A 25,128-nucleotide genomic window follows, 5' to 3' on the forward strand; every position below is an offset into this window, starting at 1 on the left:
CAGAAAAGACATCCACAGACAGAAAGGATGGGAAAAAACTTACCACGCACACGGGCTCAGTAAAAAAGCGGGGGTTTCCATTCCTATTTCAGATAAAGTGAACTTCAAGCCAAAGTTAGTCGGAAGGGATAAAGAAGGACATTTCATACTGCTTAAGGGAACCATAAATCAGGAAGACATAACGATCGTAAATATTTATGCCCCAAACAACAGTGCATCTGTGTACATCAAACAAATCCTTCTCAATTCCAGGAATCAAATAGACCACAACACAATAATTCTGGGTGACTTTGACACATCGCTGTCATCACTGGATAAATCTTCCAAACAAAAACTAAACAAAGAAACCATTGAACTCAATAACACAATCAATAACTTACACTTAACAGACATATATAGAATATTCTATCCATCCAGGAGTGAATTCACTTTCTTCTCAGCAGTGGAACCTTCTCAAAAATAGACCATATGTTATGCCACAAAGCAGCCCTTAGTAAATGCAAAAAAAAAAATAGAGATACTGCCTTGTGTTCTATCAGCTCATAATGGAATGAAATTAGGAATCAATGACAAAATAAAAAACAGAAATTACTCCAACACCTGGAGACTAAATAATATGCTATTGAATGAAGCATGGATAACAGAAAACATCAGGGAGGAGATAAAAAAATTCTTAAGAGGTAAATGAGAATGATGATACAACATATCAAAATCTCTGGGACACTATGAAAGCGGTACTAAGAGGAAAATTCATTGCATGGAGCACACTCAAGAAAAGAATAAAAAGTCAACAATTAAATGACCTAACACTACAGCTCAAAGCCCTAGAAAAAGAGGAACAGAACAACACCAAAAGTAGTAGAAGACAGGAAATAATTAAAATCAGAGCTGAAATCAATGAAATTGAAACAAGAATTCAAAAAATTGACAAAACAACAAGTTGGTTCTTTGAAAAAGTAAACAAAATAGACAAATCCTTAGCCACACTAACAAAGAGAGAAAATTCAAATTACTAAAATTCATGATGAAAATGGAAATATAACAGACACTACTGAAATACATAACATAATGAGAAGCTACTTTGAAAATCTATATTCCAACAAAATAGAAAGTACTGAAGACATCAACAAATTTCTAGAGACATATGATCCTCCCAACCTGAACCAGGAGGACATACACAATTTAAACAGATCAATATCAAGAAATGAAATAGAAGAAGCCATCAAAAGCCAACCAACCAAGAAAAGCCCAGGACCAGACGGATTCTCAGCCAAGTTCTACAAGACCTTAATAGAAGAACTTATTCCAATACTTCTCAAAGTATTCCAGGCAATAGAAAAGGAGGGAACCCTACCAAACTCATGAAACTAATATTCTATGAAGAATATTCTATCACCCTCATACCCAAACCAGACAAAGACACATCAAGGAAAGAAAATTTTAGACCAATATCCTTGATGAATATAAATGCAAAAATCCTTAACAAAATCCTGGCAAACTGTATCCAAAAACATATTAAGAAGATAGTGCACCAAAAGCAGCTCTGTCCTTGTGACTCCCTTAGCTGAGATTCATTAGGGCTTCTCTATTTGCCTAAGACAGTGGTTCTCAAGGTGTGGTACCTGGAACCCCAGCATCAGCATCACCAAGGAACTCAACAAATGCAAATTCTCAGGCCTCACCTTAGCATGTCTGCTGAACTAACGTTCTGGGGATGGGATCCAGCTCTCTGCCTACACAGCCCTCCAAGAGAATCTGGTGTGCTAAGATTAAAACCAATACCCGAGCAATGCAACAGAATCCGATTTCCTTGGGATAGTGGGTTGAATAGTGTCTTCTCCAAATTCATGTTAGCATTAGGACAGAGTCCCAGAATGGGTCTTATTTGGAAAAAGAGTGCAGATGGAGTTAGCAAAGGATCTCAAAATGAGATCATCTTGGACTTAAAGCGACTAGTGTTCTTATCAGAAAAGAGAACATACAGGCACACACAGAGGAGAAGGCCAGGTGAAGATAGGGATGGAGATGGGGCTATACTGCCACGAACCAAGAAATGTCATGACCCAACAGAAGCTGGAAGAGGCAAGAAGGGATACTTCCCTGGAGTCTTCAGATGGATTGTGTCCTGTGAACACCTTGATTTTGAACACATGGACTTCAGAACTTTGAGAGAATAGATTCTGTTGTTTTAAGCTTCCTAGTTAGTGGCACTTTGCTCCACCCAGGGAACCGATACATGGAACACAGCATGAGAGGGCCTTTGGGGCTCACCTCTATGCACCTGTCCAGGCCATCTCCTGTCACTCTTCCCTGTTCATTGATCATTCTATCAAAAATATGCAAGGAATTCCCATTATGTGGCGAGCCCAAGGGGTATGGTGATGACTGAGACTGTCTTGCAGAAGCTTGCTGCCTAAGGGGACAGGGCAGCAGCTGGATGGGCAATGGCTGTACAGTGTGCTACATGCTCTGGCAGGGCTAAAGCTGCAAATGCCACCAGCACTTGAAACCCGTGGACACACCTCCTTCTCCAGACCTTCTTGAATATGCTCCTTCTTGGCACAGAATACCCTTCTCCACTCTAAGAATCTGCTGCTTTTAATTTCTCCTGTGCAGAAGCAGTCTCTCCATGATCTCTTTCAGAACTTTGCCACAGTGCACACTTTCCTATTAGAGCATCCATCAGACATTATTGGAATTGTCTGCCTCCCTCACTAGACTGTGAGCTATTTTGAGGGGACAGATTGTGGTCTTCTGCCTTACTCCTCTTTTTATCTACTACCATGTCACATAGTACCTGGATTGTGGGAGTTTCTTTAAAAGAATATGTTGCACTGAACTGAAATCATGAAATTGACTGCAAGGAAGGAGAGTGGTCTCTCAGTGGCCCCTTCCCAGTGCAGCCCTAGGAAGAGAGCTGGGAGAGAGTGCATCTGGGATGGGTGCATCAGGGAGTCAAAGGAAACAGTTCACCAAGTAGCACTGGAAGTGGGTCCCACCCAGGGAGGAGAGTATGGAGCTAAGTGGGCTTTCAGTGCAGGTGTCTCTGCAGGCTGAGTAGAGAAAGGGGTCGATAGTCAAAGCTGGGATGTAGCTCTAACCTGGGCCAGTGAGAGATTTATGCTTCAACTGTGGTTCTCAAACTTGAATGTGTATCAATCACATGGAGGGCTTATTCAGATAGAGTTACTGGTCCTGCCTCCTGAGTTTCTGACTCAGCAGATCTCAGATGGGGCCCCAGAATTTGCATTCCTAACAAGATGATTGGTGATGCCAATGATACTGACCTGAGGATCACATTTGGAAACAACTGCACTAGAAAAATACTTGACATTAGGCCACAACTCAGCTTTGGATATAGTAGAACCCTTGGGAAGATTGAAAAAAGTGTAGAAGCTGGGATCTCACCCACAAATTGGTCTGTGTGACCAGACTGAGGGATTTGGACTTCAGCTAAGTGAAACGCTGGTTTGATTAAGACTTATTTGGAAAATGTGATGAATTGATGAACTCATCAAACATTTATTGAGCATTTGCTATGCTCTAGGTATCATGCTGGTGATGGAATATAAAGGAAAACAAGACCTGCCCTCATGGAGCTGGCAGGCAGATGTACAAGAGAGATGATTTTAACACCCCATGGTGGTGACAGTTATACATAGTGTATTACATGAAAGTGACACCTAAGGTGACTTGGAGGGGAGGAGGCTTAGGGAAAGGGATGAAAAGGCTGATAAAAGGCACCTCCTAGAAGGTGAGATTCTAGTTGTTTTAATAGGCGCCTTTATTGAAACCCAAGATAGAGTGAAAAACTTCTGCTAAACCCAAATCCATGCTTTACTTCTTACTAGGTGTCCAAATCACCCAACCTCCCTTGGCCTCCCTTTCTCCATTTTTAACAGGGAATAATAACAGTATCAGTCTCTTAGGAGTGCCTGAAGTGACATCATATCATGTACTGCTTGAAATAGTGAAAACCTCAAACGGCGTGGACCAGAGTTCATGCCCTAAAACAACTCACAGTCTATTAAGCATCAGATAGATGCCAATTATCATCAGCATCTCAGAAGGCTCCATTTAAACCTCCAGTTGTGCCCCTATCACTGGGATTTTTGGTTCTTGTTGCTGTGCTGAGAGCAGAGAGGCCAGCATGTGCACTGGGCTGTGCAGGGTTCTAGGCCTTACCCTAAGTGACCCCAGGATCCTGCAGCTTTAGAATTCTTGTGTCGATGTTTTAGTTTGCAGGCTCTTCCTTCTGTTTGTATATCTATCTGTCTTTGGCAGCCTTCTTGACACCTCTTAAAATGATTGCTTTTTATCTACTGTACACAAGAAATCAAAAAAGCCCAGATAGTGTAATTGCATTTGAAATGTAGCTAGATTGTGGATGGAGACTTGTCTTTAAATGAAGGCATGCTTTAGGTATGTATGTTATACTTTGATGTCAGAGGTCCTTTTTGTGTCCTTCTATACCCATGGTGACGTTTTGAAGGATGAACTTTCTTCAACAAAAGTCTTCCTGATAAGGAAGGTATGACTGCATGGTTTAGACTGCTTTCTGCTTGGGACCCCCTGGGGTTCTTCCCTGCTTTGAATCACATTTTAATGCACTCTCTTGGTTAAAGCCATACTTACTTTTCTTCCAAACTCCTCACATTTTAATCTGCCTTTGGAGTCTTCCTTCTTTCCCCAGAAATCTCCCCTCTTTTCCTAGGAATCTGGGCCTATTCCCCACCTGTCAGGCATCTCCCTTGTCCCCCTGGTCCACCTTCACCTGAACTTGCTTGGTGTTCATCTGCCACTAGTCCCAGACTGTTTTCAATTTTAGATAATATTTATGTTGACTAAATATTGGCACAAGCATGATTAGCTTGCCAAGTTCACAAATATCATGGCAGATCGCTAAACAGATGTTCTAACATTTACAAATTGGTTTTAATTTGTGGGCATTCACATAACACCTGCTTTTGTCAGCAGTGTGCAAAACTGTTTTCTAAGGTCAGTGTTATACACCTCTTCGGTGTTCCTCAAACTCTGCAGCATGTTAGCGCCTCCTGGGGAGAATTTACTAATCCTGATGCTCAGGAAAACCACCAGACCTATTAATTCACAATCTGGCAGTTAATTCACACTCAGGCATCAGTGGTGCTAAGAACTCTCCAGGTGAATCCAATAAGCAGCCAAGTTTGAGAACTTGTTCCCAGGTCCAGTGCTTCCAAGACCGTAATGTGCACAAGGCTCTCTTAAAGAGCTTGTTAAAATGCAAGTCTGGGCGGGCCTGAGATTCTGCACTTCTGACAAGTGCCCAGGCAATACGATGCTGCTACTAGTTCAGGGACTATATGCTGAGTTGCAAAACTGTAGTCTTTTCTAGAACCACCTCATCAGCCTTGCAAATGATTTCCCAGAAATCATTATCCTTTTGAGTTTGCAATTATTTCCACATTGTCAGTGGCTTCCCTAAGTCATATTTCTTCCCTGTTTTTCTACCCATTTTCCACAGCTACAATCTCATGGTAAGGCAAGCTCCATTCTCTGTATTTCTCTAGATAATAATTCTCCTTAAAACAACCCACACAAAAAGAATTGAAGTTATCTAGCTAAACCTAAGCCCATTTTCCCCCCTAGTGGATTTTATTTTTCTATCTGTGAAGCTCACTGAGCACAAGAACATATCTATCAGGCTAAGTAAGCTCTTTGAACATCATGTGATTTTGCAGATGATAATAACTCACTATCTTGGTTATTGCCACTCCAAATAGTTTACTCACAGAAACTATGTCTTCAGTTTTAAAAAAATCATTAATGATGGCAAAAAATAAAATGAGAAAAGTACAAAGCAAAAATAATTTTCAGTTTGAGAACTGGCTAAGATTCTAGATCATAGTGTCTTGGAAAATGTATTTCCTGGCCAATGTTCTATTCACTTTAAAAAATATTTGTCAAATAGTTATCTATGGACCTTGGTCTGTGACATATTCTTGGGGATTTAAAACTTTTCTAGGAGGCTTTTAAAACAGCCTATCCCATGCTGATAGTAACTTAAAAACAAATGTAAAGGATACTTTCAGGATGAAAAAGTGTTGGCATGTGATTTCAATGCCTGCATTTGCCCTTGAATTTATAATTGTATATATGCCAAATTTCATTTAATTGTCACGGGAAAAAGAAAAGTAGGAGAGTGTACATAAGCATCACATGAGAAGGCCCAGTGGCTTTACAGGAAGTATTATTAAAAAACAGTGGCTCAGTGGGTTAAATAGAGAAACCCTCAGAACTAAGAAGTCACACCACATCATATTTAAGACATGCTGAAACTCAAAGGAAATCATGTTATAGAAATCAGAACTGTTTCACATTGAACATAGCCATTTAATTTAATAATAGTGTCCATTACACAAAATTCATAATGTACGTTAAAACATCATTGACTTGTATTTCACTAGGATTTAATTTGAAAATTGTTTTGGTTCTGTGATTGCTTCAAAATGAGGATTCTAGTTTTAATTTGTACATATTCAAGTAATTTTCTAATGCAATTAAGTTAAGCCATGACTGAGACTTTTGGTTGTTTAGAAAGTGTTGCATTTACTTTGTTAGAGTGTATTTATTCCTCATGCATATTATATTTCCTTACCACTTTCTTTTTTTTAACAGAAAAATATTTTAATATTTTCTGTAGCACAAAATAATTAAATTGAGACAGATATAAGAACTTTCTGAGGTGTCATAGTGGCCTAAGTGTAGACTCTAGGGGGGTGTTAATGGGACACTGCTGGCAACATAAACTGAGCTCCCAGATTACATTTTTTTTTTTTTTACATTAGCTGCAAATATTGTAAGAAACATTTTCTAGGGGAAAATCTCCGGCTTGGAAATTATGCCTGGTGATGACATTTTCAGATTGGAGGATGGTGGGGGTCTAAAATGACAGATCATTGGGAGTAATATTGAGTTTGTGAGAAAGCCTACAATTGGGAGGGAAAACAAAGTGCTTACAGGCTGTGGGGCCTCTGGCTTTCCAGTCCCTGATGGGTGGCTGACAGGTTGCACGGCTGCTGAGGGTTGGGTGTCCCCTTTGGGCAGCTGTTGATTGCCTTCTGAGAGGGAGTAAGACTGGCTCTGAAGATTCAAAACAGAAATATATAAAGATGCTGGTCCACTGTCAAAGTCCACTGTCACATGAGGTCGAATTTCCAAAATTGTCCTCCAAAAATGCTAATGCAAGGGCCAAAGGATGATTCTTGAGGTCCTCTGCAGCCAGCAGAAGAAGCTTAAGACTGGGTGTTAATTTTTGTGAAAGATAAACTGAGTGGATAGCTTCATGATCTTGGCAAGTGTGAAAGTGCTATTTACATATAATTTCAAAAATAATGCCTCTCTGTAGAAAATCTTGGTAGGATTGTTAAGCTTCCGAGTGCTCTTTTCATATACAGTAAAGGAAACAGCTTATAAACAAAGCCACAGTTTCCAGGGCATTTGGGAGGTTATTCTCTTTCCTCCTGGGGTACAGGCAACATATCAACTTGGTGTGAGAAACTGCAGTAGATGCACTAAGCCTGACATAGACATATTTCAGTGTAAAAAAAGTAAAAAATCAACTCTTACCTGTCTGGTGCATAATTCGTTCCAAGTGGTAATATTTTTGTTCATTGTTAGTCATTAGCAAGTTATAGACACACTATTCACAAGCCTAGGCCTAGATATTTTAGAAGAAAAAGTAAAATATTCAATCTATTCCATGGATCTTTGCAAATACTTGTATGTTTGATGCTGATTAAAGATCATACTGGAATATTTTTACCTTTCAATCCAAATTATATGGCCTTGCAGAAGCACTTTTGCCTTGGCCTACTGATACTTGTAGCATGGATTGTCTTTCCCATTAAACTCTAAATGCCCAGTCTATGAAGTTTTGGACAACTTTGCCAAAAATTAATACCTTTAGTTATACATTCACATATATGCCCTCAACCATTTGCTCTCTGCAAGGCACCGTTTACTGCCTTAATTTAAACACTTCTCTTTAGCCCCTCCTAAGGGGATTTTTAGTCTATGAGAGAGAAACATATTCCAAATGCATTTTTGAAACATGGTATGCTGTTGCCAAAACCAACAATAAAAGGTGATTAAAGCAGTAAACATGAAATTGTTATCATAAATCATTGTCTAAATTCTTCCATCGGCTAACCAAAATCCAAACTAATCCCCAAAAGCAGTGAAAAAACTTACATGATGATTGCCCATTTTCGTTTCTCTGAGATGTCGGTCTGTGTTGCATTAAGAGATCAGTCCTCCCACAGACGAAGTTTATAATGGTTTTCCCAGGGCACAATATCTCTGGTGTTTAATGAGTAACTTCTGGCATTGGATTTGAATACATTGTTGAGGATGGGTAGGGAGTGGCCATGGCTACGAATGAGCTAAGCTGCCCAAGCTGCATTGATAGGCCGCCTTTTTAAGATAAAATAATTACTCCTAATAAGCAGTAGATGTCTTAGGAGCTATTTGGTTTAAGGCTGTATATTTGCATAGGTTGCTGTTATTTTTTCTCCCCTTAAAGGTAAGGTATTGGAAACCTTCAGGGCACTTATAAGTTTATAGGGTAGATACTGTACTGCCTCAGATCCACTCTGCTAGATGGGCAGGCACACAAACAGCATGAAGAAACAAGGGAACAAATCGCCCCAAACAAACCAAGAAGTGCCAACAATAGAATTCAATGACACCACAGTGAAAGAAGTGTCAGAGAAGAAGTTTAGAATGTACAGAGGTAAACCCATTTGTGAGGTAAAGGATGGTGTAAGGAGTAAAGTCAGAGATAAAATTCATGCTGCTCAAGGGGATCATACATAACAATCATAAATATTTATGTCCTAAACAATAGAGCATTTATGTACGTCAAACAAACCTTTCTCAATTTCAAGAACCAAATAGACCACAACACAATAATACTGGGGTGACTTTAACATACCTCTCTCACTACTTGATAGATTCTCCAAACAAAAACTAAATAAAAAACTATAAGCAATAATTTAGACTTAACAGACATATAGAATATATCATCCATTAACAAGTGAATACACTTTCTTCTCAACAGCACAAGAATCCCTCTCTAAAACATACCATATCCTATGCTACAATGTAATAATTAACAATATAAAAAAATAGAGATACTACTCTGCATTCTGTCAGATCATAATGGAATTAAATTTGTAATCAATGATAAAATAAAAAATAGAAGCTACTCTAATACCTGGAAACTAAATAATATTGAATGACGAATGGATAGCAGAAAAAATCAGGGATGAAATGAAAAAATACTTAGAGGTAAATGAGAAAAGTGATACAACATATCAAAATCTCTGGGACATTATGAAGACAGTACTAAGAGGAAAGTTCATTGCACTGAGCTCATTTATTAAAAGAATAGAAATAAATGACCTACCATTGCATCTCAAAGCCCTAGAAAAAGAAGAACAAACCAACACCAAAAGCAGCAAAAGAAAGGAAATAATTAAAATCAGAGCTGAAGTCAATGAAATTGAAACACAAGAAAAAAAATTTTTTAAAAGACAAAACAAAAAGTTGGTTATTTGAAAAATAAATAAAATTGATAAACCCCTAGCCATGCTAATAAAGAGAAAGGCAGAGAAAACTCAAATTACTAAATTTCATGATGTAAAAGGAAATATCTGAAGTTTTCTTTCCTTGATATGTCTTTATCTGTTTTTGGTATCAGGGTGATAACTAGCTTCATAGAATGAGTTTGGAAGGGTTCCCTCCTTTTCTATTTCATGAAATAATTTGAGGAGCATTGGTTGTTAATTCTTTGTTTTGACGACATTGACAAATTTCTAGAGACATATGACCTACCCAAACTGAATCAAGAGGACATACATAATTTAAACATCAATTTTGAGCAATGAAATAGAAGATACCCTCAAAAGCCTACCAACCAAGAAAAGCCCTGGACCAGATGGATTCTCAGCTGAGTTATGTAAGACCTTCAAAGAAGAATGATGTTCCTGGGGCACCTTCTGCTTCTGGAGAGAGTAAAGAAGAATGTCACTCAATCAACTGGCTTCCAACTAGAAAAGGCAGCTTCACCTCATCACTCAGGATGCCTAATCAGTGGGAAATCTGAGAAAGAAATTAAAATCAACAAACATAAATGCAGGCACACACACACATACATATTTCCTGGAAATGTTTTGCAGTGCTAACATGATCATCTTTACTGATGGGCCATGGATATTGTTTCTTCTTGCATCTTCCTTATTTATATTTTCCTTTAAATTAAAAAAAATCACATTATTTTAAAAATTGGAATAATAAAGCATGAAGAAAAAAATAACTACTAATAAATAAAATTTAAGCTTCCTACTTTGTATAACTTATTTACAACTAAAAAGTTAACCCTGCCTCACTTCTGAATTGTTAGAATTATTCTTTCACGTTCTTTTGAAAATTTAGATCTTTTAGTAATAAAAACATTAACCAAATAGAATGAAAAATCTTACTATTTAATTAATATTACTATCATTTAGTGATGTCTATACTAGTTCTACTAGGTCATCATTTTTGTAATCTAGTAGTTTTTAAATTTAAATAATAATACGTGCAGATGGTAATTTTTTCTAATCATACAAAAGGAAGCCTACTGACCTCCCAGAGCCTTCCACTAAAGGGTTCCTGCAAATCCTTCCAGAAATGGTCTATGCACGCGCAGCCATGTCTGTCTATTTACCTCTCTCCTTCTCTTTCTTTGTTTATCTCTGGTCTATTCTTCCACTCAATAAATCAGTTTGTACAATGCATTTGGCTGGCTCCAGGCCTTGTGCTTCCTATATTAGGAGATGCCTAACAGTGGCACATTTCTTTTCCAGAGGCAGGATGGAAATCCATTATGGGTGTGAACCAAGTCTCATTTCATGAGTACACCATTATTGTTCACTTAGGTTGTTTTGGTTTTTTACATGAATATTTCTCATATAGACTTCAAATTCTGATTGATGTTGCCAAGTTGCTCTCCACCTGGAAGGACAGATGCTGGGCCTCTCTCAGAGATCAACTGGCCCATGACAATAGACAAAATGAACACCCCCTACAATAATATGCAAGTGCTTATTTCTCCACATACTGGCCAATGCTAACATCAAACTTGCCATTTCTGCCAATTTCAAAGATGAAAAATGATTTATTGTTTAATTTATATGTCCTTCATTTGATAGCTTTAGACTTCTACATTCCATTCCTTATAAGCTATTTTTATGGATTTTTCTGTGGTTTGCTTGTTCATGTCTTAGTCTTTTCATTTGTATTTGTAAGCCATTTTATTTATAGTGAAATGTAGGCCTTTGTTAAGTGTATCAATTATTTCCCCCCAGCTTCTTTGCTTGCCTTTTTTCTCTGTTTATGTTTTGAGTGTGTATATGTGTGTGTATGTGTGAAAGTACTAGTTCTTATGTAATCAAATATCAGTCTTTCACTTGCTTAGAAAAGCTTTTTCTATATTAAGATACTTAAATCTTCTTGCACAGTTTCTTCATTGTTTTAAGATTTACATCTTTGACCCATTAGGAATTGATTTTGATATAGATTAAGGAAGAGAGGGATTTGACTTAGTTTTGGTTAGATAGTCAATCCTAGATAGTTATTAAATAATTCATTTTTCCTCTATTGGTATATGATATCACCTTTATGAAAAATTCTTTTATTATACAGAATTAGAATTCTATATGGGTTTATTAAGTCCTTATTGTATATAGTCACCATTTTGTCCTTTCAACTTCTATCTGTTGAGGGCCTTGGATGTACTAATCACTGTAACTACAGCAGAAAACAGGATGAATATGCCTTTTTTCTTCCTAGCATTTATATTTAAATTCCTATAAAAGACACAAACAAATAAATGACAAGAAATGGTTATGTGTGCTCTAAAGAAGATAAACAGGATGTTATAACAGAGACTAGACTGTATGTGTCTGTGTCCATGTGATTTCCTTGAAATGGGGACAAAAAACTAACATTTAGACCATGAATTAAAGGATAAGAAGGAGGAGTTGTCATTTGAAAACAGACTGTTCCAGTGTGGATGATATTAGCTTGTTCTAAGGCTCAAAATAGGAAAGAGCTGTGCAAATCGGAGGAAATAGGGATGGCCAAAGAGACTGGAGACCACTGGGTGCCAGGTAGGGTGCTGTGTACTGAGGATACACAGTGAACAGGACAATATCTTTCTTGTCCAGGAGTCCAGAGTGGAATATGGAGAAAATGAGAGAATGTAAGTTAGCAATCAATGCTTTGGCCATTTGCTATTATTGTTTTTCCTTTAGGATCCGAGTTCTGCTTTATAGTTGTTAACCCCAGTTTTCTTCTCAGGCCACGTCCTCCCTGTCCCACCCCGATGCTGGCTTTAGAATCACTGTCTGTGTCATGCACCCTCCTAGGAAATCCCACCCCCCATCAGTGATGTCCCCCTCCCTTCCTCCCTCTCCCACCTCTGGTTTTTGAAGCTCAAAGGTCAGGAGGAGGAGCAGGGCACTGGATGTCAATGCTCGCCGTGGAGATAAGTTCTGTTCAGAGTGCTGACTTGTTGAGCACAGGAAATACCTCATTAAAGAAGAGATAGAGTTTATGGCTCCAGGGAGGTGAGAGATAGAAAGCTAGGAGGCAAGTAGGAAGCCCACGTGGTTTTTAGAGCTGATCTCCAATGCTATGGACACCTCTTGGTTGTTAAATGTGCACATAGTTTGGACAGTACTGAAAGGGAACAACCCTGGTGGTCATCTCCTTTCTCCTTCCCCAGCTGGAAGGCGACTGGGATAGCTCCCAGCAGCGGCAGCCTTGGGGAAGGAAAGGGCATTCCTGACTTTTCTGGGAGGCTGTGAATAATTGAAAGTTCAAAGGGGAGAAGAAGAAGAACAGTCCTGGAAAGAAAGATAGAAGTAAGGAATCCGTGTGAATGAAAGGGCACAAGAAGAGGGATGGGAAGGTGGCTTTTATTTGGATCATTATAAATATTTCATGATTATAAATTACAGCAGGTCCTGCGTAATAGCTTCCTTGGCTAGACTGGGCATATTTATTTGCATCTGTTTGATTTTGGTTGTTCTGCAAGGGGTGAAGCTGCCCACCAAGAGGACTTTGGCGGTTGGTTTGGGAGCGCCTGGCTTGCTGTAATGACTGGCAGAGTGGGGATTGGAACCCAGCCCAGGGACAGTAAATATCCTGCACTGCATGGGACAGTTCCACATAAGGAAGGATTGTCCAGCCCCAAAGCCCACGGTGCTCCCCTTCTGCAGGGGAGTGTACTTCTGCGGGGTCCCTGGGCTTTTGCAGTCTGTTGGGTCTGACAGATGCAATGCTATGAGTGTAATTCTGACCCAGGAAAGGTAAGGAAGATGGATGACATGTAAGTGAGCTGGTTGATTGGAAGGGACAAATCACTTAGGACAACTCCCTCATTCTACAGATTAGAAAACTCGGGTCCAGAGAAGCTCTGTGGCTTACACAGCTTCAGTTGATTAGTGACTAGAAAAGCCAGAGGGATGAGAATATGTAGCATCTATAATTCTCAATATTTTCCCCTCCGGGCCCTTCCTGAAGCACACCAAGTTGACTTGAGGTAATGAAAACATATGAGTAACTGCTTCAAATTATTTTTACATTTTTGGCTTATCAAAAATGTGCTGCAGACTGTTCCTAATTAATCGGGATTCAGCAGAAAATGTGTTAGGTGCTACTCGTAAAACAACAGTAAGGTATGTTTATGCCATCAGGGGGATCCTGGCTAGTGTGTGCTTGGACTGCTAGGTCATTTCCACGCACCACGTCATTTCCCCAGTGTTCCCTCGGGCTGCACAGGCTTCCCCTGCATGCCAAGGTCTTCCTCCCTGAGGGTCTTGCAGAAGCTTTCTACCCACCAGGAAAAGTCCTGCCTTTCCAACCCCAAGGCCTTCTTCCCTTCTCACTCTTCATGACTCAACCTTGTCCTTCCAGCTTCAGGGGCCATTCTAGGACATTCTAAGAAGGATTCTCCAAGGGAGTCCTACCCAGTTTCTTCATAATGATGCGTACACTTCATTATCTTTGTATCATGCTTACGTCCTCTATTCCAGTACTGTTCAACGGATATATAAAACGAGCCATGTATGGAATTTAACAATTGAGAGTAACCACATAAAAATAGAAATAGGTAAAATGAGCAATAGATTTGGTAAGTTAATAATATGTTCTGTAACCCAGTGTCTGAACACACAACTCAAAAATGTTACCTTTTCAACACACAGGAAGACACCCTATGTTCTTAGTCTTTGGCACCAAGTCTCTGGAATGTGGTGTCTGTTTTGCACTCTTAGCACAGCTCAGTCCCACCTCAGTGCTCGCTGTCTACCGGGGCTGGTGGCTGCCAACTGGAGCACAGCTCTAGATTAGAAACGTCACATCTGCAGCGACCAGTTTGCCGATTTCTCAGTGAGCTCAGTTCCTTGCACAGGGCTAGGCTAATATTTGCTGAACGAATGAATGGAAGAGGCGGGTGCAATGGGAGCTGTGTGTGTGGTGGCCACAGGCGCAGGAGCTGGGTCCTTAGCGAGCTTCGTGTGTGGGGACAGGTGGGCAGGTGGGGGGAACACTGGGGAAAGTTGTCTGGAGTTGGTTCCTGAGCTGAGGCTAAGGTGAACGGGTCAGCCTGGCAGGAGAGGCATGACAAAGGGCGTTTTAGTCCCAGCAACAGCGTCAGCAAAGATACAGAGGCATAAAGCAACGACCTTGTGAATGGTGATTGCATTTGTCTGGGCACTCAGAGTAAAACATGGGAGTCATCCTTGACTCTTCCCCACACGCCATTTGTCAACACGTTCTGTCAGCTCTATTTAAGAAGCGTATGTAAAACCTGCCCACTTCTCTCCACCCCTGAAGTCCAAGCACCGTGACAGTTTGCCTGGATCACTGCACCCAGAGGTCTCCCTGCTTCCATGTTTGTTCCTTGTAGTCTCTTTTTAATGCAGCAGCACAAACAATCCCATTGACACTCTAGATTATGTCACTCCTCCGTCATTTCCCTCCAGGAGCTTCCCGTTGCACTCAGTAAAAGCAGTCTTTGCCATGACCATCCACCAAGTCCTTGCAAGGTCTGTGTCCCTTCCATTCCCTGTCCCTCTTTAACCTCTTCCCCAATTTCTTCTCCCCTATGTCCTGTGCTCCAAGAACAGTGGCCTCCTTGCTGCTCCATAAACACAGTAGTCACACTCTGACCACTGTCCCCTTTACCTGGTAAGCTCTTCCCGGTTGTCTGTGTGGCTTTCTCCTCATTTCCTCCAGTCTTTGATAAAATATCTTCTCAGATTTGCCTTCACTGATGACCCTTTTCAAACTTGCAAGTCTCCCTGCCTCTTTCCGCCCTCCTCTCTGAACCTCCTAGTCCTTCCTTGGTGAATTTGTCTTCCTTGCACATGGCACCACCAGACTTCGTACTTGTTGTTTGGATGCTTTTTTCTCTGTGCGTCTCTTCTCCTTACTGGTGTAGAAGCTCCAGGGGGAGCAAGGATTTCTTTTTTTCTTATTCTTTTTTTAAAATTTATTTTTCTTGTAAACAAATGGGATACATGTTGTTTCTGTTTGTACATGAAGTAGAGGCATACCATTTGTGTAATCATACATTTACATAGAGTAATGGTGTTTGATTCATTCTGTTATTTTTTCCTATACAGCCCCTCCTTCCTCCATTCTTGCCTCCCTCCCACCCACCATTATGTGTCATCATCTGCTTATCAGCGAGATCAGTTGTCCTTTGGTTTTTTGAGATTGGCTTATCTCACTTAGCATGATATTCTCCAATTTCATCCATTTGCCTGCAAATGCCATAATTTTACTATTCTTTACTATTCTTTATAGCAGAGTAATATTCCATTATATACATATATATATATATATATATATACACATACATACACACCATAGTTTCTTTATCCATTCATCAATTGAAGGACATCTAGATTGGTTTCACAATCTGGCTATGGTGAATTCAGCAGCAATGAGCATTGATGTGGCTGTATCTCTGTAGTATGCTGATTTTAAGTCCTTTAGCTATAGGCTGAGGAGTGGGATAGCTGGGACAAATGGTGGTTCCATTCTAAGTTTTCTAAGGAATCTCCACACTGCTTTCCAGAGTGGCTGCACTAATTTGCAACCCCACCAGCAATGTATGAGTGTGGGAGTGAGGATTTCTGTTTTGTTCACTGTATTCCCCGTGCTTAGGGCAGGGACTGGCACTCGTATGTGCTTACTGTAGTGATGAATGAGTGACCTGGGTGTTTGGGGACCTGCTAACAGATTCATTAGATGCAGGCGATGAGGGAGAAGAGGAAGGGCAAGATGACTTCCGGGTTTCTAACCGCAGGTGGAAGTAAGTTTGTTTCAGACTGAAGGTCGGTTTCCACTTCATTCTTTGCAGTCCTGGGTAAGGTGGGTCAGTTAAAGCCTCACTCTCCACTCACCTTAGGCGTCTCAGAAGCAAGCCATAGGTCAATCTGGCCCAAGAGAGCTGGTCCTTCTGCATCATCTGCCAAAATTAAGTTTCTAACACTTTTCTATTAAAAAGATGGTTCATGTATCTGCTCTGGGTCAAATTGTGTCCCCTAAAATGCTATGTGAGACCCAGCACCTGTGACTGCCACTTTATTTGGAAATGGGATCTTTGTAGATATAACCGAGTAAAGCTGAGGTCATCTGTGTAGACCTGAATCCCATCTGGCTGGGGTCCTTAGCAGATGGGGATATGCTCTGTGGAGACAGACACACAGGGACAGGGAAGACAGAGGCAGAGACTGGAGCAACGTGTCTATAAGCCAGGGACCTCTGGGTCTGACTGCCTTCACCAGAAATCGGGGATGAAGTGATGCAGGATAGTCCCCTTCAGGTTTCAAAGGGAGCATGGCCCTGCTGACACCTTGATGTCGGACTTCCAGCCCCCAGATCTCGGAGATGATAGGTTTCTGTCATTTTAAGTTTGTGGTGCTTTGATAGGGCAGTCCTAGGAAGTAAACACACTTAAAAAAGGATCCATCGGTTGCTTTAATTCTCACAGCAAATACATTATGCTATACAATTTATATTCAGTTTGTTTCCATTTAGAAAATCTTTGGGAAAATATGGCTGTGGTATGAATATGGTTTGTCCCCTCCAAAACCTGTTGGAATTTGGTGCCATTGTGGTGGTCCTGGGAGGCAGGGCTGTTAGGAAGTGATCCGGTTGGTAAGAGGGTAATGTCTTCCTCATAGGGTGGACTGGTTTTGGTGAGAGTGGTCCTTAGAAGCAAAGCTGCCCCTAGAGTCTGCCTCTTTCACGCTTGCCCATTCCCCCTTCTGTTTCTCTGCCATGAGTTGAAGTGCCTGTGTCCCTCACAGCCACCCAACCTTGAACCTCCAGCCTCCAGAACCATGAGATAAAATAAATCTCTTCTTTATAAATTACCCAGACTGAGGTGTTCTGTGATAGCAACAGAAAGCGGCACGAGACAATAACTTTAATATGATATCAAGATCATAAATATTTCAGATTCTTTTATAGCCACAGAGTATTGAATAAAATATCAAAAGTGTATAAATACTAATTTTCTAAGCCTGATCGCGTGCCCAATCTTCCTTTGTGCAGACAGAATTAAGAGTATTTCATTCCTGCAGTGTAATTTAGGTAGAACCCCAGAATTCTAGTTTAATTTTGCACTGATATTTTTCTCCACACGAACAAAAGCAAAAATGTTGGTATCTCTGTCATGTTTACTTATAGTTTTTTCCCCAACATTAGTTAATAAATTCCCAAGAGCAAAGACAGGCCTGTTGCTTGACACATTCCGCAGTGTCTGCAAACAATGGCTACTTCCTCAAAGTTGTTGCTTCACTAAGACAAAAAGTCTGAAATTGACAGCACGGGATTATAATTGGTGAAAGCAGCTACATTTCTATACTTCTACATTTTTCTGGTAGCAAAAACACCAAAAGTCACACATTCAACTTGTAGGTTTAAAAACAAAAATCTCACTGAACAAAGTGTCCCATTTGTGTACCATGAATCAAAATGCAGTCTGTAAAAAATTAAAAAAATAAAGAAAGAAAAGAAAAGAAATGGCTTCTTCAGCTCACGGATGTGTGGACAAGTACTTCTCGTATATTTGCCACGTTCAAGACACCTGAGCTACAGGGCATACTACAGATCGAGGACACATGTCCCTCTCCTACTCTCTCAGTGGCTTATACTCCAGAAGAGGAAATAAAACATCCATATCAGGAAACACACCTTAATTTAATTTGCATTTTGTGGTAGAAAAACCCCTGAGAGAGCAAAGCCCTGGGTTTGAGGCTGGTTTCTGCTACAACTTTAGGGGTGTATCCAAGTCATAAGTCACTTACTCCCTCTACTTCTTTATCTCTAAATTTACTTCCAGATCTCAAATACTATGAACAATTTGACTTTGGGAAGCTACATCAGGTATGGTCTCTTTTGAACATAAGTAACTGAGAATCTGACTCACAAATTGGGCAAATAAGGGAATGTTTTTGGCTCATAACATTTGAAACGGTATGCTAGCTTCAGGCATGGCTGGATCCAGTTACTTAAAAATACATGCCCCAGGATGCACTCTCTCTCCCCAGTTCTCGGTGCTTGCTTCTCCCCTCTCAAAGGGATTTCCTGTCTCAAGATGTCCAAAACAGAGAGCAAAAGGAGAATCTTTAGGGACTCGAGAGAAGAGAAAGAAAAGGTGAAAGGTGGGAAGAGACCATGAAGAGTGGGAGGAGGTGGAAACAGTAGCTCAGAGGCCGAGCAGTGACATTAGAGCCACCAAGAGAGGGACATGCCCTGCCCTGTGGGGCTTTCACTTCCCCTACAGCTTTGCCCACCTGTGGTTGGTCACTGCAGCGGCACATTCAACTGTGTGTCCACGTGCCCACCCAGCATCCACTCCTGGTCTGCTCCACCCTGAGCTTTGCTGCAGTGCTGGCTGGTGAAGAGCACTGTGTCACCAAGGCCTCTGTGAGGATGAGCCACCACGGCCAGCCTCACTGCAGAATTCCACTCACTAACACAAAAGCATTGATTGGTGGGTGTGGGATGCTATAGCACTGTGCTCGGCACTATGGGACAGAAGAAAAGGAGGGACAAATAGAGCACCTGCGCCCCAGGAACTCCAAACCCGTTTGGAGAGGATAGCATATCGAGGTGTGCGATCCGAAGCCAGGATAGGATGGAAAGACCGAATGACTTGTGGAGCCGGTGTGTTGCAGAAGCTGGGAAGGCAGAAGTCGTTGCCCTAAGGAGTGAGGCAGACTTCCTGGCAGCTCAGCTGGTGCTCTGGGATCCACCTCTGTGGAGTGGCAGGGACTTGAGAGGGGTGTGGGGAAGGGCATCGTGGGTCAGCACTGGGAGTGGCAAGCATCCTTGGGATGATTGGAGGTGGTCAGGAGGGTGGTGTGTTTAGGGGAGAATTGAAACTGAGACCAAGAAGTTAATCTAGGTGAGACACCTTTACTTGGATGGTGGCAAAGGGGAAACTATCAAGAGAAGCCAAGGAAAATCAAGGGTGTCTCCCCCAGATTTGGGCTCAGGCAACTGGGTGGACGATAGTGCCGTTCATAGAGGAGAGGAAGGCTTAGTGGGGGAGGAGATTGTGGAGCAGGGGGATAAAGATGTGGGCTTTGATGGTGTTAAGTTTGGGATTTCTGTTAGACATCCCGTGGGGACGTCAAAGTGACGGTTGAGTATGGGCGATGCCTGGGTTGCAGGTTCATTTGGGAGTCATTTGCATTTACACGAGTCAAAAGTCAGGTTACTGTTACTGGTGGGAAGTGTGAAGAAAGAGAGGAGAGGAGGGAAGCAGGGGGTGGGGAGGGAGGAGGAGAGGAGATAGGGAAGGGAGGAGGGGAAGAGGGCCAAGCATGAGCCTCAGGTGTGCCTGTATGAAGCTGCTGGAGAGAGGAAGTGAAGGAGATGGCAGAGGAGACAGAGAAGCAAGCAGGAGCCAAGCGGGGCAGAAGGATGTAGGGTCTAGGTGGCGAGATCAGGGCGCTTCAAGAGGGAAAGCAGATAGTCCCAGGAGTCATCTGAAGAGAGTAAAATGTCCAAAATACATTTAATTTTTAAAACCAACCTCACAGGAGCATACATTTCATGTGAACAGAAGCATCTTTTCTCAGATAATTAACTTACTTTATTTAATATAAAATTAACTTATTTTGATTTGTGCAAAGAAGTTTGGAGACGATCAGTATCAGTCTGATGGGATGAACAAGAGCAGGTGGCTCCTCATAAGGTCACCGAGGATCTCTGGGTCTGGCTGGTCACCTTATCACATGGTGCTACTTCTCTGTAACTAGCTGCATGGCTGTGAGTCAGCCCCTTCTTTACAGCTTCCATGTACATAATCCTAAAGCAAGAAGGTAGACCAGATGGCTTGCAAATCCTCTTCTATCTCAGACTCCTTGATTCTACCACCCCAATTAGGGGCATCTGTCTAGTCCTTATTAAAATGCAATTGCATCAGTAAAACTCTCTTTGTTTTGATTCCAAACTTTGCCTAAGATGAGCATCACCTGCAGGAATGGGCAAAGGAATATTTTTATTGCCAACTTTTCATTTCATAATTCTAGAAAAGCAGTTCCAATAGCAAGATGGGAGAGCCCCATATTCAGACTTCCATCATTTTTATGGCAGCTTAACGCCTGTTCTATGTTAGAAATTAAATTTTACTTTACTAGGGGATACTGTGACTAAGATGCCTATGGTAAGAGTTCCTTGTCTTTTGGACGTTACTGTGTTCTGGCTTTGTGCTACTGACTGGGTCTGAGCTCTGAACTTTCCAAAGAAAGCCCGTGTTGAAAGCTATCAGCTGTGAGGCTGGTTGCTCCCCCCCAGGACCACACATGTATGGGCTCCACTCAGGGGCCAGACCAGGCTTTGATTATCTACACCTGGAAAAAGGTAAAGCCCATGCACCATAATAATCCTTTTCCAGCCTGCTAGCTCTCATGAATACTTCCAAGTAATTTTTAAATGACAGCTGTAGAAATCTGTAATATTAGTCATGTAGAGTGATAATGGATAAATGATTAATAGAATAGGAAGCTAATACCTGCTGGCTAATGTGCCCAAGGAAAATGTAGCTGCCAAAGGGTTACACATCATTTGTTAGCAGAAAACTAAGGCTTTCCAACCTTTCCTGATAGTCCAGCCTACTTTTAGAGGCAAAATTCTTCAAGTAACAAATGGAATCTATCATTACTGGTCATTTTGTTAATCTACATATAGTGACTTCTTCAGTTCCCAGAATTAATTTTTTAACTCTCCCACCTTTTTTTGGTAAAAGCGATTGAACCCAGGGGTGCTTAACCATGGAGCCACCCCCCAAGCCCTCTTTCATTTTTTATTTTGAGACAGAATCTCACTGTTTCTTAGAGTCTCTTTAAGTTGCTGAGGCTGGCTTTGAACTTGCAATCCTCCTGCCTTAGCCCCCGAGCCACTGGGATGACAGGTGTGCACCATCACACCTGGCGGGAACATTCTTATTTTGTTGAAAATTCAATGGCATTGTGTAGGCATGTGAACATTGTCAATATCAACAATATTAAAACCCTAGATGACGATTGTAGATATTATATACACAGTTTGATTTTTAATTTGGTGAAATTTTGTTTAGAGCAACCACCAAGGGTAAGGTTTTCCTCTGATACCTAAAGAGGATCCATGTGCTTGAGAAGCCAGAGGGAATTTGGAATGGAGAGCAAGGGTTGCAAAGGTTCGTTAAAGGTGTGGCATTGATTTGAAAGATAGGTTTGATATTTTAACGTTATTATAACCCACCTTTGCATTTCATTCCACTTGGTAACCTGTAGGTGTCTTGTAAGCATTTGTTGATCTACAAAGCAAATTCACCCCCAGCTAAGTGCTGAGCACTACGTAAATGCCAAAGATGGAAGTGATACAGATATTGTTGGTATCACTGATTGAATAATTGTCAAGGGCATCATCTCATACCCCGTGGCAGGTGCTGGGGTGGCGGATTCCTGCTGGTAGGCCTGTGTGCACCTGGAGGCTCGTTCTGGTAAAAGGCAGCTGCTATTCCATATTTCACATTTTGACCAACAGAAGATTGAAGAAAGGAAGGAGCCCCATTCTTCCTTCCCCCAAGTGACCATCTTGGGGGACGGTGGTTTCACACAGCCTCTTGAGAGGGGCCGCACAGGAGTGAGCAGCTACTTTGGTAGGAAGTCGTGGTCTCCTGGTAACAGTATCTTGTACTTGCCTCTTGCCTTTCCTGCCTCATGTTGTCCGCCCCACCCACATTGTCTGCCCAAGCTTGATGTCCTCTGACCATGTGTTACCATCCAGGGGTAGCCCTCTGTTTACTAGAGGGTTGAGGCCACCGTTGCTCTTTAAATGCTTGGAACATTACTCTCCAGAGCTGAGGGGTGCCCTCCCTAAGGGGGAATGTGTTGAGAGCTGGGGAAGGAATGAAATCAGGAAAGGCTTCCAGAAGGAGGTGACCCTTCTAGAAGGAAAAGTACAGTAGCCAGGCAAAGTGGGGCTGATGAAAGATGAAATAACATAAGCCCCAAAACGGCCATGAAGACGTGCTGCATTCAGAGAAGGAGGCTTCTTCCTGGCAAACTGGAGGAGGTGGGAGTTTTGAGGTCTTCCTGACACTTCTGCTGGGGCAGATGGAGGCCTGCTTCATCCTCTCTCAGATGAACCTCCAGTGAGAAGGAGGTGAGAAGAGAGAGGGTTTAAGCATATCCTGGAATTCGTACACATGTGGCCTGAGGTCTGACTGGTTCATGGGCATGTACCCGTAAGTATTGGCCGCTCAGCAGATATTTTTGGTTTTGTTGGTTGTCCATCAATTTCATATAAAAATCAAAAGTCTTGTTTCTCTTGCAAAGTCAGAACTAGATTTCATTTCCACTGGAAACAGATGAGTGGGGCTGAGCGGCAGCTGCAGAGGTGCTCAAGTGTGCACAGACCCGCCACTCCCTCACCTGGCACCTGGCACTCATTGGCTCACCTTGTCCCTTTGGCATTTCAGTTTGTAATTCTGGGAGTTCACTCAATATGGTTATCCTGAGTTGCAGAAACTTGTCTACCCATGTTACCACATTTAGTTTACTTGGCCAACAAAGCAACCTACAAATATTTTTGAAGAGCCAACTTTTCCCCCCAGAACCAACATCAGCAAAGTGTGTTTAGAATCTAGAAAAACCTATGCTATGGTTGAAAAGCCCCAGCCTGGGTCCTAATCTTGACTTTGCCACAGCTGTGCAGTGCAGAACACAACTTCTGCAGGGCTCAGTTTCCTCATCTGGAACGGAGAAGATATTGCTCAGTACTTTATTTGCACACAATGATAACTGACACCAGTGGGACTAAAGATTTTTTTTTAAAGGTCTCATCAAACAATATTGTATAATTCACAGACATTCTGAAAAGGCTGCTGAACCAGGTTGGAAAATAAGATCACCAAAAAATCATGCAGCAAAATTGAGAAACCATTGCTCCCTTGGATGCTCTCACCCCCAGGAGCTCATTGTTGCAAAGGACAAGGTTCACAGTCTGCTTCTTTTGGTCATCAGATCCCAATTCAGGTGCCACCCCTTCTAATGAGTGAAGCTGAGGCACCTGCTGAGGCCTTAGACAGAAAGGAAACTGGGAAAGAAGACATTTGCATTTATAGCTTTTTTGATGAGAAGGGAACTCCCCTAAATGGTGGCGAAGGTCCCTTAGAAAGGGTTTGGATATTGGAGTTTCTTTCCCAGTCGGAGGCTCTGTACACCGGTGGTTCCCAGTGACTACTGTATGTCCACCACCAAGGCATGTGAGATGATCTTGGGTGGAACACACATGAAACTTTAATAGCATTGCATTATTTTATGTGTATCAGGAAAATACAAATAAGATATCAAACCTGTGAGGCTTTAGTTTAGAAGTTTCATATCTATTGCAACAATTTAAAGAAGAATCTTAAGTAAATGGCAGTGAGATTTTGGAAACTGGGCTTGATAGATGCAAATCTCTAAGTTTATTTCTGTGCCAGGTAATAGTGTTTATAACAAGAAACTGACCCTTTTTGTTGCTAGGGACCAGACACTGTTCTAAGCACTTTAGATGATCCTGTTGATTTAAATACCACAACACCTTCATGTGATGGTAACTATTATCAATTTACAGATTAGGAGTCTGAGGCACAAAGTGGTTAAATGACCAGGGGCTATGGTAAATAGTCAAATGAGGACTTGAAGTCAGGCCACATCCCTGTTCTGAGAGCTACAGGATGAGCAGGGACATGGATAACCCTGCAGTGATTGCACCTGATACCTTCAGGACTGACTTGGATCAGGGGTCAGATACGGGGGTGAATGCTTTTGGATACTTTTTTTATCATGCCAAGTAGTCATGCTGTGTAGTTCAGAGCAGTGTTCTTACTCAGCACGTTTGGCATTTGGGGTTGTGCCACGCATTGTAGCACAATGTCTCTGATCTCTACCTACTAGATTCCAACAGCATCTTCTCTGGTGGTAACAATGGAAAGTGTCTCCAGACAGTGCCAAACGACCCCTGGGCATACCCAACTGCCCCTATGGAAAGCAACTGGCATGGAGAATTACAAAGTGTCTCTGTGAGGGGCCCATTAATAATTGCCAGCATGATGAAGATGTGACTCATCGGCTCTGGTATGTTTCCTCAAGTAGTCTCTTGCAGTATCAAGTCATTTCTTGTTAATAGTGGGTGTGCCTTGCTTCGCATATCAGCAATAAATAGACGGTACCATTTGGTGCCAGCTACTGGGTTTTAATGAAACTTGTGGTAAACCTTTAACTTTGTGGCTTACTTATAAACTGAAGAACCAGTCTCTTATTTTCTAGAATTCAGTGACCACACCGGGAACAAGAATATTTGGTATTTTTGGTTCAACAAGAAATCATTTTGAATTTCTTTAAATATTTAAGTCAGTCCACATTTCTTTCTTGACTTGGTATTCGATCATATCAAGAACTTTTCCTGGTTCTGTGTAAAACTAGAACAGATTATAAACTAGGTTCTTTCTCTACATTTGAATAACTTTATTAGGATTTTAAA

General features: G+C 41.5%; 1 protein-coding gene and 1 long non-coding RNA gene across 9 annotated transcripts in view; both read left to right on the top strand.

The window, feature by feature from the left end:
- Positions 1-25,128, top strand: part of FAM91A1 (family with sequence similarity 91 member A1) — a 209,405-nt gene that overhangs the window by 131,859 nt on the left and 52,418 nt on the right. The gene's annotated exons all lie outside the window — the stretch shown is intronic.
- Positions 1,057-6,715, top strand: LOC306663727. The gene is made up of 2 exons (XR_013764506.1): positions 1,057-6,434; positions 6,577-6,715. It is a non-coding gene; the product is annotated as an uncharacterized lncRNA (long non-coding RNA).

Source organism: Sciurus vulgaris (assembly GCF_902686455.1).
Source record: "Sciurus vulgaris genome assembly, chromosome: 1".
Lineage (NCBI taxonomy): Eukaryota > Metazoa > Chordata > Mammalia > Rodentia > Sciuridae > Sciurus > Sciurus vulgaris.